General features: G+C 46.5%; 1 pseudogene; it reads right to left on the bottom strand.

Annotated features, from left to right (window-relative positions):
• Positions 1-3588: 3588 nt before the first annotated feature.
• LOC136470385 (cytochrome P450 CYP94D108-like) lies at positions 3589-5176 on the bottom strand (annotated as a pseudogene).
• Between the last annotated feature and the right edge of the window lie 8628 nt (positions 5177-13804).

The following is a 13804-nucleotide window of genomic DNA, read 5'->3' as shown; positions in this document are numbered from 1 at the left end:
GTGATCATATTTATCGCCTATTTATGAGCAATGACATGTTACCCACGCTACCGACATCCTTAGCATAGCAACTACTCGACCTATACTAGTAGGACTCATTGGTGGATATATTTATGCATGTAGTTTTCATAAAATGCCTGTAACGTAAATGCACAACATATATATATATATAGTTATTATTCAAAATAAGGGTTATGCACCGGGGGCTTGTCTTGGGCAGACGCGGTGTCAGCAAAGTCAGTGATGGGCGGCTTCGGAACGTCCTCCTGCATGAGGATCTCCTCCTCGTACTCTTCAACGACTTCGTCGTACTCCTACTCGCCGAAGGTCACGATCTCCAGTGACTCGTTCTCTATATGCATGCAGCGATGATGATGCAATAATTAATATTTAGACAACCACAACTCTTAAAATAAGAACACGCTTATCATGCTAACAAGCTAGCTCTACTGATCTCATACCAACTAATTTCTTAAATGATTTTATATGCTTTAAATTAGGGTATGTTAGCTACCTTAATAAATTAGCTATTCAAAGGCTACAAAAATTACAGAGAGCATCTAATATTATCATGAGTCTACTATAAAATTTTCAGGGCCAGCATTTCTACCAATGCATCACAAAAAGTCATTCCCTAAATAACCATAATAATAACAAGCAACCTAGAATTAATAAGTAACCCTAAAACATCGTAGAACCATACGAATAAAATATACCAACAGATAGATCAGGAATTTAGGAATATAACAAAATTTATTTCACAATAAATAAACAAATTCAAATGAGCTCTAGAGATGAAGAAAATGATATTATTGGAGGAGGTTAATCATGCTATTGGACTTGTTGACCAGCACGTGACTGTGAGTCTAGAAATAATGGAGAAGGCGAATGAAAGAATCCTTGCAGGTTAGCTACCTCGGTCGATTACAGCTCGGAGAGGGAGATCGATAGGGCGAGCTGAAGCTCGGAGAGAGAGAGAGACTGGAGAGGCGAGAGGAGCGAGCAACGGCGCAGGACGGCGGCGAGCTCGGTGTCGCCCTTTTATAGGCAGGAGAAGCGAAGGCGCGACAGCGACGCGTCGTAAGATTAGTAGCTAACTAGCTTGCTTAAAGGTAATAAAGCGCGGCTCGTGCACGACGTGCTGCTCAGATGAACAGTGTTTTCTACTGTGAACAGTGTTTTCTACGGTGAACAGTATTTGGATTTCATGTGATGGCCTTGAGTGGGTCTTTGGTCCTTCAACGTGTCAACTAGGTTGGCATTAAAGAGTGCATATGTGCTAATTGGATTAAGAAGGGAGAAGGAGACCGCATGTCAAGGAAATAATGGAGAAGGAGGTGATTTTTGCAGGCTGGCTACCTCGGCCGATTGCAGCTCGGGGTGGGAGGTCGACGAAGCGCAGCTTTCTTAGGCAAGAACACATGAACTCGATTTGGAGAGTAAGATGGTGAGCGGCGGAGCGCAGCTCTGGAGCTCGGCATGATGGGAGGGTTGCGCGGCGTGTCCTTTATAGGCAGGAGACGCGGGGCTAGAGGTGGAGCTGGCACTGGGAAAAACGCCTGGCGTGAGCGACACACTATGGCAGCGGCAGCGCGACGTGCGCTGATAATTTTGCAAGGCGATTAGCAAGCGAAGTAAAGGCGTGGGTGATTAGAACAACGAGAGAGGACAGTGGCGCGTCGTGAGACTGATGGAGATATAAATCTTGCCAAGTGGTATGCTAATAATTAGTGAATGACAATAATTTATCATTTGACTTTGTGGCTATGGAGCTCTCACATGGAGAGAGATGACGTGCTGGAAGGGCAACTTGGACTTCATGATGCTTGTTGGACATGATGACCGGGTGGATCCTAGTGAATGCTATTTGGGTACATTAGTGTGGGTCTAGAAATAATGGATGACATGCGAATTTCTATGAGCTGATGCGGTCGGTCATCTTCGTTTGCTGAAGAGCGCGTGCAACACGCTAGAGGCTGCTGCCTAACTCGCCATTCATGACACGGCGAAGTAATGACACTATGGCGAAACTTGCCAGTGAAGGGTACTGCAAGCGTGCTACGCGGGCTTGCTCTACGAGTGTGCTGAGGGCGTGCTCCGGGAATCAAGAAGGAGATGAAATAGCAAGAGATGGAGTTGGATCAGGATGACAATAGTGAGTTGAGCTACGGGAGAATATTTGGACAAGGAATAAATTAGAGCTCAATTTAAGAATTAGTGCAATAAAATTTAATTTCTCATTTTACCACATGCAATAATACATAAATATGATGCTCATGACATGGTTTTAGCAAAAACTGTACAATGTAACACCGAGGGTGTTACAGCCATGCATTTGGTAAATAATAGCTCATGTTGTGAGCTTATTATCCTGAACACTACTAAATTTTTGTGCCTACAATGACGATTATTTGGTATAACAAGAGTTTAGTTACATATCCAAAAGGATAAGTGGAATCTATGAGAAAGACATCAAGATTATAGTAGGACCATTGTTAGTGAATTGCTATTGCCAACTTCACGTTGGGGTCATGCAAATTTACACACTCCTGACTTATGATTAACTGCATATCCCCTATATGCATTTAGTACGTGGGAATCCATGAAGATTTCCTATTTGCGTAAGATTGAGTTACATTGTATACGTACCAATCTCACCACCGCAACGTACATTGTTGGACACACACAGAAAGCTAGGGATTAATGTGAGTTTTCAATCTCCTAGAACCTTTTATGGAGGATCTATTTACGGCCCTATATGCTAGTTTATTTTGACAATGAGCACTTCCAGGCATTAGGGAGGATTTGAAGTACCATATATAATGCTAGGAAATTATTTGAAATGCATAATACATTTCAAACTCAGGATCACGTACTAAATGAACTAAATTTTAAGTTTAAAGAATTGTTGATTTACAAAATATTGCAAATAAGCTGTCAAATACATTTACTGATTACTAAGGTATCTTTTAAGCTTGTTAATCATTTGCAAGTATGTGCCGCTTCTGAGTCATGATCTGATCAAGACATGTGAGGCGCGTCGTGCAGCGCCGTGCCGGCACGATAAGTCCTTGCTTTGGCACAAACACGACTCATAGCATGTCGCCCGGCTTTCGTGTCGTGACACGGTCCAAGCACTTCCATTAGAATATCTTTGCTTGTTTTCACCATTTTATTTTCCTAGTCCATTCAAAAAAAATATAGGAGAGGTATGATACTAAACACTAGGCAATTGCATAGAAACGTTGTAATCATGCTTATGTTTCTTGCCGTGCTATCCATCATGTTAAGTCCTAGACGTGGTGAGACTCAAAAATTTTTACACCGTGCCATGTCAAAAGATTATGCCGCTATCAATCCTAAAATAGCAGTCTATGTCTCTCTCTCCATATCAAAAAGTAAGTAGTCAATCATTCATTTTATTGACGAAATATAGCTTTACAATCGCAAAATGAAACTCAAAAAATAGATGCAGACAGCAGGAGAAAAAAAAACAAAAGGACAACATATTTACAAACGTTATTATTTATCAAACCAAATAGACACACGATAGCATTATGAGATGAGACACATGTATGCTCTGGATCGTCATTCAGCACTTCCAGCCAGCTCCCTTCTCCTCACTTGCACCGGCAAGCCTCCTTTCATCCTGAGCGTCACGGAGAGGACGTGCTCCGGCACACCGCCGCCGGCGACCTCCTTCCTGACGTCGACCACGAACTCCTCCAGCACGCTAGCGACGACGGACTTCATCTGCACGTACGCCATCTCCTTCCCGAGGCACATCCTGGGCCCAGCATGGAACACGGTATACCGGAACGGGCTCTCCGGCCGGAACGCGCCGTCGTCGCCGAGCCACCGCTCCGGCCGGTACTCGGAGCAGTCGTCGCCCCATATGGCCGGGAGCCGGCCCATGGCGTAGGCGCTGTAGGTGACGGACCAACCTTTTCCGACGTGCGTGCCGTCGGGCAGCGTGTCGTCCGCGGCGCACGACTGCGAGTCGAGCGGCGCCGGCGGGTACAGCCGCATCGACTCGGTGAGCGCGGCGTGCAGGTAGTGCATGCCGCGCAGCGCGTCGAAGCCGAGTGGCTCCCCGGGGCGCGTGCCCGTGGACGCCTCCCGCGCCGCGCGGACCTCGGCGAGGACGCGCGCCGCCACGGCAGGGCGCGACGACAGAAGCCAGAAGAACCACGTCAGCGCCGACGACGTGGTCTCGCGCCCGGCGATGAGGAAGCTGAGCACGATGTCCCTCAGCGCCTCGTCGCTGTGCTCGGCGCTCGCCGCGAACCGCGATAGGACGTCGTCCCTGTGGTGGTCGACCGAAGCGCTCGCGCTCTGGCGCCGGGCGCGGACGATGCCCATGGCGAACGCGTGCACGTCCGCGATGGCCTTCTTGAGCCGCCGCTCCATGCCGACGTTGAGCCACTTCTTGACCTTCCACGAGACCTCGACAGGGTCCAGGAAGCGGCGGATGATGAGGTCCTGCGCCTCGCCGAACGCGCGCATGAACTCGGATTTTTTGGCGTCCGCCCAGCCGCCACCGCCGCCGTCGTCGGCGGCGAGGCAGAGGCAGCAGGGGTCGTGCCCGAACGCGACCATGCAGATGGTGTCGAACGCGAAGCGCTCCAGGACGTCCTGCGGCCCTCCGGAGCAGCGGAAGCAGCCTGCCGGCGACCCCGTCGCTGACGACGTCGACGACGAACCTCCGCAGCGAGCGGCTGCTGAACTCGTGGCTGGCGTTCTTGCGCTGCCAGAGCCACTGCTCGCCGTCGGAGTTGAAGAGGCCGTGGCCGAGGAAGTCGCGGAGCATGGCGGTGGCGTGCTCGCCCTTGGGGTAGTTGGTGAAGTTGGTCCGCAGGACGTGCTCCACGTCGGCGGGGTTCCCGGTGACGATGCCCGTCCGCATCCCGGGGATCCAGAACCCCATCCGGTGGTCCGGACTGGCGACGATGAGCTCCGTGGACCACTCGAGGAAGCGGTGGCGGTTCTCGAGGAACTCCGGGAGGTGGCCCAGGAGCGGGTGCGATTTGCGGCCGTCGGTGGTGGGCTTGTTCTTCTTGGTCGTCGTCAGGGCTCGCGTGATGAGGTGGTAGGAGATGTAGAGGACGAACAGCAGGACGGGCAGGGAGAGTGCGCTGGCTTGCAGCACGGAGGAGGAAGAGGAATCTATTGCCATTGCCGTTGTCTTCGTAGCTCTTGCTGTTGACATTTGATGGAGGAGCGGAGAGGAGTTATATACACTGCGTCCGCACTCTGCTAGTGCACTGAGGGAAGTTGCAGTGTCCAACCCAAACTTGTACTCTGATGGTGGATGCTAGCTAAAAATATTCTGAGGCCCTGTTTGGCATGGCTCTGGAGCTGAACTCCAGTAACTCCAACTAATTTTTCAGCCAAACACCCCAGCTCCAAAACTCCATGGAGCTGCCAACTCCATAGAGCTGTACTGCAAATGGAGGTGGAGTTTCGGAGCACCTCTTCTCCTACTCTAGAACTGGCCAAAATAGATCTAGACATGGAGTTGGGGGTGAAATTACCCGCAATTGCCACTGATTATACAACTCGAACCGTTTTTCTTTCTATTCGCTCTGCCTCCCACACCCGCGTGCGCCCGACTCCTTCTCCCTCCCTCTCTCTCTCCGCGAATCCGCCGAGCCCCGCCCATCCACCGAACGCCGAGCCCCGCCCGTCCGCCGAGCCCCGCCCATCCGCCGAGCCCCGTCGAACGCTGCCGCCCTCCTGCTACTGGCGGGCGTGGAGCCACTCCACGGCGCCAGCGTCAGCGTGAGCAGCGTGAGCCACTCCACTCCCCGCTTGCGGAAGTCCAAGGCTAGCGTGAGCAGCGCGCGCGCCGCTGCCACCTCGTCTCCATTCCCCGCCGGCGGCGTCCTCGGCGCAAGATTCGATGCGCGGACTCGGCGTGGGCTCCTTCGACCTGCCCCGTCACGGCCTCGGTGCGGGCTCCTGCAAGCAACCCCGGCAATCCGGCATGGGCGCAGAAGCGCCGCCCTGCCTAGGCTCGGGAGCGGGCGAGGCACAGCCTCTGCCCCAACCCTGGCGCTGGCGGTCGACACCGGCGAGGGCTCTGCTCGGTCAACTCGTCAGTGGGAAGAAGAAGGTGTTGACGAGCGGGGTCAGCTCGTCAGTGAGAGAGGGAGAGAGTTGAATGGGGAGAGCTGCGGATGACATGTGGGTCTGTTCAACCAAGGGCAAAGTGGTCAATCCATACTGATAAAACACCATTCTGGAGTTGAGAGTACCCTTCTAGCCAAACACCCCCTACAGACAGCTCCAACTCTACTCAGAGCCAGCTCCACCTGGATTTCTGGAGTAGAGCTGCTCTATCTAGAGTTGGAGCCATGCCAAACAGGCCCTGAATAGTGTGCCTGACATGGCCATGGATGGGCACATGCCAAGGTGTTTGAGCTTGTTGACCAAGATACGACCTTGCAGAGCAAGGAAGGTCAACTGGGTGTTTCTTTAATCGAATTGAGGATAACAAATGTTTCAGTGGAAGCTTCCTCATCTTGGGACAGGGGACTTGGTGGTGGTGGAGGCCCAGATAACATTTGCACAGGCCGTGGGCTGACGCGAACAAAGTCCACATTTCCACACCTAGTCAGACAGTGCCAGGAACACAGTCCATATTTTTAGAAGGAAAAAAATATATATTTTACCTCTGTGAACTATCTTCGAAGTCTAGTTTTTCTCTCTGAACTCCAAAACCAAGTAAATCACCTCCCTCAAGTTTTAAAACCGTTCATTTTACCTCCCTGGCCTGGTTAGGTGGTTTTCAAAGGCGGTTTTCTAGTTTTTTTTGCATGTTTTTCCCATTTTCCTAGAGCTAAATCAAAATTTTAAAAGATTCTAGAGATATTTTTCACAAGATATAAATATATTATTTGTGTTTCTCGTGTCCTAATACATCTTTAGTACTTTCCAGAGAATTTTTAGAAGCTTAGAGATATTTTTTGTGGTTTAAAAACCTCATTAGGTATTTATTGGATTTATTTTTAAACTAAAAAGACAAAATCGCCTTTGAAAACCACCTATAATCGGGTCAGGGAGGTAAAATGAACGATTTTAAAAGTTGAGGGAGGTGGTTTACCCGGTTTTGGAGTTTAGGGAGGAAACCTAGACTTCAATGATAGTTAAGGGAGGTAAAATAGACTTTTTCTTTTTTAGAACAACTTAGGATTTAGAATAGAGTGAGTAATTTACTCTAGTATTGATTAAAGGTACATATGATCAAGACTAAAATGTCCACAAAACAAAGAGAAACTTCAAAATATTTAAAGAAATTCCAATTTAACTTTAACTTTGCGCTCCTTCGTACTTCCCCTATTAAAAATGATAAGCCATTTCTGAGCAGAGGGAGTACCTTGGAAGCCCCCCTGAAGTATCACTACCCTTAACTTGAAAAAGTAACTCATGCTTTATAAATGCAACCAAGCATTCATCGAAATATTGATTCTCCATCTTAGTTCTCAAATTATCCTTCACATAATTCTTTGAGCTAGCAAAGGACTCTCTCAACACTAGTAGTTGCAATGAAGTTACCAGCACCAATTTGAGGAGCTTAGAGCATCTCCAGGATTTCTGTAAAACATCTCCGTAGTTTGATTTTTTAGAAAAAAGAAAAAAAGTTTCATCCAACAGTTTGGTAAAAGAGCTCCTTAAAAATAAAAAGTTGTCAAATATCATCTATAGCTCGTAAGTTTCCGCAGTCGAGAGGAACTCTATATCTGCTCCCCATCTAACATTTTTTCTCGGGAGATCAGAGTAAATTAGACGCAATGAGTAAATTAAGAAAGTAAAAGGTTTCAAGTGAGAAAACGATAAGAGCTATTAAAAGAGGTTTGGTTGGTTAGAAATAGTTTGGGGTTTTCAATGCAAAATCGTTTAAAAAGCTAAGATAGTAAACTGCTAGAGAGAAAAATAAATTGATGTTACTACTTATTTTGTTAACTCATTAAATTTATTGGTTTAGCAAGTTAATTATAGGAAGGTAAATTTTGCTCAGGGACACCGCTCAAACGTGGAATATGCCGTTGGACACCACTAACTCGATAATTGGCCCTGTACCAATATGAAAACCTGGTTACTTGCCACAGGGCAACACAATCATTTAAATATTTATTTTCTATGGTTTGGGAGAGAGAAAGGCGCGTGAATAGACAGTATTGCCCCTGCAGTCGTCTTCCACCTCCTGACTCCACCCTTCTGTCTCCTCTGTCCTTCTCCAACGCCTACCACACGGTGTCGTCCTCTCCTCTTTGGCCACATGGTCAGCAACGAGCACCTCGACCCTCTGCCCCGTGCCTTGCGGCTCCTGATGCCGTCCCACAACACGCGCGGCCGCCGCGTGCCTTGCCCACCTCATCCACCCCTACGATGGCCGCGCCATCGGGGAGCGCGCCCCTAGGCTGGCTGCACCACCGGGGAGCTCCCTACCATGCACAAGGCTTGAGGGAGAAGTTATATGAGTCATGGGCAAATCGTCTATTCCTCCTCCTTTCACTTTTCTAGATTTGAGAAATTAATACTTTAATGGGTGCAGTGTACAAACGACCACGATTTTATAATGGTACGTAGCAATATTGAAGTTGGCGGTGTGAAATAAACCAATTCCGTTGAAGTTGGATGTCCTACAGCAAAATTTGTCACCTGAAGGTACTCTTATAAACAACATCATTGTTTATTTCAACAAGCATAATGGAAAGGCGCACCCTAACTTGCTTGCAAAATATCTCAGTAACAGCCTGGTCAACACCAACAAATAACTCGACAATAACCTGTTGTGGCATTGATAGTTTGATATGGACCAACTAATTAAGTTACTAACAATACTGATGAATTAATCACGCTTTAATTTTTTAAACAACTAGTAAGTGGTATCTCAACAAACACATATTGTTGACAAAAAAGTTAGGTTTTTCTAGACGAGAAAGCTAGATATTGCTCGAGTGTTTCTCCCGCGCTCGATTTCGTGGACGTCGGATCTGATCTGATCTGTGCGCCCACGTCCGGTGTTTCTCAACCGGCGCGCGCTCGATTTCCGTCGGTAGTACAGACTAGTGTCTCCTGCGTGGCAGACCGAGCAGACGAGTGTACTCTGTACTCCCTCCTGTTTCGATTTACAGGCCGTCCTCGAGAAACTCCCGATTTTAAATCACAGGTCGTTCTGTTAATTTGCGTCCATTCTAGACTATACTGTCCTCGCGCGTGCATTGACGTAGCTCGGTCCCGAGGCTGGACTTGCTCGCTCCTGAGGCGGCAATTAAACCGCGCCGCTACCCTCCCGTCTTCCCCGCTGCTCTTTAAACCGCGCCGCGCGATGCTCCGTCCGTCGACGCGCGCCGTTGCTAGCTGCTCCGCCCCTCTCTCGCTCGCCGCGCGCCGTTGCTAGCTGCTCCGCCTCTCTCGCTCGCCGCGCGCAGTTGCTAGCTGCACCGCCTCTCTCGCTCGCCGCGCGCAGTTGCTAGCTGCTCCGCCTCTCTCGCTCGCCGCGCGCCGTTGCTAGCTGCACCATGGATGCAGGCTCCATGGATGGGAGCTCGAAGGTCGTCGTGCCGGCATTCGTCGATGCAGGTTCAGTAGATGAGAGCTCGTAGGTCATCGCGCCGGAGAAGGACGGCGATCACTCCATGGACGTGCTCATCGCCCCTGATTCCGAAGGCAAAGACGGCGACGACCTGTGTTTGTGCAAACGTTGCGGTGAAGTACATGGTGTGCAAGACATTGAAGAGTGCCGCCGCGTTCGCAGGGAGCAGAGCAGGTGCTCTCGATGTCGTCTCGTCCACAGAGACTACGACCTCACGGCATGGATCATAGACGGCTTCGACAAATTCGATTGTGAGTTATACATTCCCAATGTCGATGAGCTTCAAATGGACGGCGAGACAATCATTTTACCAGACCATGTCTAGAAGAGGGTGGATGAACTCAGTCCAAAGATGCAAGAGTTAAAGGAACAAGAGGCAAACAACAAGAATGATACATAGGGTAAGTTACAGAAATTGTTACATGTCTCATGAACTAACACACTGCAACCTAGTCTTCTTGTTTGCTTCGGTTAGGTAAGGTTTGATGCTGTTTGAATGGCGCCTAAGGAGCCCTTTACGCATGCACCGAATCAACTTTGCTTTGCTAACATGGAGGCGCCTACTCATAGTTTCTAAAGTCATTCTTTCATTGAGAGGAATATTGCGTAAAGGTTCCAAATCAATAGGAGTTTCCTTACGGCCTGCACGACCTCTCTTTCTACTTGTTACATTGACCACAATACCTTGAGCTAGTGACTCTTTTCCTCTCTTCCAAATCTTCTGAACAATACGAATATGCAAACCAAATTGAGATGCAACCTCTGTTGTAACTCCCTTCCCTAACCTTTCATTGTTACTTCTTGCCAATAAAGTTTGGTAAATTAATTTCCTAACTTCATCAGTAGCATCTTTCTTTCTACTAGCACCTAGAAGTTGTAAATAAAAATGTGTGAACATGACATTCAACACAGCTACAAGTTCAAAAAACACAAATTAAAGTTGAAGAAACAAAACCTAGCTCCGGTGCCTCCATCTCTAATCCATCACTGTCGTCACTTGTTTCCTCCATCAAGTCCATCACATGATTGCCACCAAAGTTGAGATTAAATCCACCCACAAGACATAATTTGAGCCGGTAGTCTTATTGGGGTGCTTCAAAATCATGAAAAAAGGATGATAACAAACTGACCATATTGGGGTGCCTCAAAATTGTTGGCACCATATTCATTTAGTGGCAAGTTCAAATCGATGAAACCATCATCTTGTGCCTCCATGTTTAAATCAAATCCTATTAAAAAAAACTAAGAAGTGATGACATAATAAAAGGATAGTTGCAGGGGAACTGTAGAAAGAAGAAGAAATAAAGCATTACCGATGCTGTTTTCCAAAGACGGAGGATCAAGGCTCATTACCGATGTCATTTGCGTGCTAGGTTCATTTGGGTGCAAATGCCCTGCTGGGCTGCTATGCGCTTAAATAGAGTGTTTACGAGGTAACTGAGGCGACACCGGCACTCACAGGCGACAAGCACGGCGCATGCAAAAGAAAAAAAGGCGCCATGCAAAAGAAAAAAGGCGCCAATGCAACCACAGCGCCGCATGCAAAAGAAAAAAAGGCGCCATGCAAAAGAAAAAACAGCGCCCGGGAACGGAGAAAACAGAGAAAGCACGGCGCGCGTCCACAGCGCCGCATGCAAATTACTAGCGCGCATCCCAGTTAACAGCTCGCGTCCATAGCGCCGCATGCAAATTACCAGCGCGCGTCCCACTCACAGCGCCGCAGCGCGCGCGTCCACAGCGCCATGCAAAATCGCCAAAAACCAGTAAAACTGAGGAATCGAACCCGCGACCTCCGGAACTAATGCAATAGCCACTCGGATGGAGAGACGTTATATTGAAACAACTCCGAGGCATATTTAATAAGAGCAAACATGGAAGAATAGACCCAAATTAATTACACCTTGGTATGCTAAACCTTGTCCTAAACGACCGTAATATCAAAACCAGAGGGAGTACTCCCTAAATATCCGTAGTTTTCATTTCTAAGAAACAAAAACAAATTGGACTAAATATATATTTAAAAATATTATTAAATTTAGTTTTTTTATTAAATTTATTTAGAGATATAAATATTATAAGTATTTTTTTATAAATTAAATTAAACTTGTGGCACGCACACGGAGCGGGAGAGCACTCGCATGCGACTGCACGCCGAGTAGGCTGTAGCTTGCTCACATGCAGATGCAGCAGTGCGCGCGGTAGGCCGTAGGCAGGCAGTCAGCAGCAGAGCTCAGCGTTCATGCGACTGCTGGCCCTGTAAGGACGAAAACGGTCGGAAACGGTAAAAAAAAAAAAACTCATAAATTGTTTTCTATTTTTATATTTGAAATACGAAAATAAAAGCGAAAATGGTAAAACTGGACACGAAAACGAACGCGAACTTACGAATTATTGAGAATTTCGAAAACGAACCAATTCGAGCGGATTTATGTCGAACACGGTCGATATACGAAAACTCAATACAGAATACCGACCCGTAGACCAAGTGCATGACTAAGTGCATACATGATTAAGTTCAAGTACATATAATAATTAATAAGTGCATATTATAGAAATATGAACTCGAACTGAGTCAGAATAATTTTATTAATCTTTTTAGAATAGATGTAGTATTTTATTTTAAAGATTTATTCAGATTTTTTCTTTTGAGTAACAAAGATTTATTCGGCTGATACAAAAACTATCCAATGATTGACTTTGCAGATGGGGGTTAAACCGATGAGCTTGATGGGCTATGGCCCAGGTGGGCTTTCGTGTAGATGTTGCTGGTTTCCTGACATTTAGGGTGTGTTTAGTTGGGGAGGTGAAAAATTTTGGGTGTCACATCAGATGTGTCGGAAGAATGTCGGGAGGGGTTTTTGGATACTAATAAAAAAATAAATTACAGAACCCATCAGGAAACTGCGAGACGAATCTAATGATACTAATTAATCGGTCATTAGCACATGTGGGGTTATTGTAGCACTTAAGGCTTTTCATGGACTAATTCGCCTTAAAAGATCTGTCTCGCGATTTCGTCGAGAACTATGCAATTAGTTTTTTTGTCTACATTTAGTACTCCATGCATGTGTCCAAACATGCTCTTTTACTGTAGGAGGTAAAAAAATTTGAAAACTAAACAGGACCTTAGCACCATCTCATGAGGTGAAGAGAGATGAGGTTGGACGCCGTCTATAAGAGAGGGCAGCTGGCCACCAGTAGAAAGAACGCAGCTGTGTGGTGAACAATCTATAATTGGGCTGTATGACCTATGCAATTGGCCAAATTCGGTTTAAACCGAATTTTCAATTCGGAATATTTCAAATTAAAAATAGAAAAGTAGAAAACGGTCGAAAAATATCTAAACCGTTTTCTACTTTTACATTTGAAATACGAAACATCTGAAATGCGAAAACGAAAACGGTAAAGTCAGACAAGAAAATACGGATTCGATCAAATTAAATATAGAAAACTATGCTGTTCCGTTCGGGATATTTCCGTTCCGTTTTCTTCCTTATGGCCCTGGCCACATCCGTCCACCTCGGCCCCTATGCCGCTTTGCGTTTAAACAGCAGCCGCTAGGCCCTGCCATTAAGGTCTGCATGCATACAGATTTTGGTGTAAATTTTATGTTTAATTAGTGCAAATTGATTATTCATAAATAAGAATAGTCAGAATTACTCGAACAATTATCTAATCTTTTTTTTAATTTCTGTATATTCTATTTTGTTGAATTTTTCAATTTGGCTTTCATTGAAATAATCTAACTTTATTTTTGCTTTTTTAATATTTTTGTATTATTTAGAATTTTTTTTTTGGTTCATTTGATTGCGCTCTCGATCTAGTGTTTCAGGGGCATGGATCACTCGGGTGTCAGGCATCCCTAAAACGCCCGAGCGGTGGGTAGACAGCCTCTTTCTAGAAATACCCGTAGCTAGCTTTGTCACAATAAAGTAGCACGGCTGAGGTACATGGTGAAATGTAAAGGCGACATTCCAATATGACAAATAATAGTGCAGTAGAACTAAAACACGTGATCATTATTTTTCTTGAAAGATAAACAGTGACAATTATAATAGCGTGGATCAAATAATTCAGCCCTTATTATATTTTTCCAAAAAAACAATCCTTATTAGATTGCGTGCTTTCGGACTTTTGCCAGCTTCCCCATTATGCAGCAGGACCTCATGCTCATCAGCATTTCTCCCTGTTGTCCATGTCCGG

This window comes from Miscanthus floridulus, chromosome 8 (genome assembly GCF_019320115.1).
Source record: "Miscanthus floridulus cultivar M001 chromosome 8, ASM1932011v1, whole genome shotgun sequence".
Classification (NCBI taxonomy): domain Eukaryota; kingdom Viridiplantae; phylum Streptophyta; class Magnoliopsida; order Poales; family Poaceae; genus Miscanthus; species Miscanthus floridulus.
This window is presented reverse-complemented; position numbering and strand designations above follow the sequence as displayed.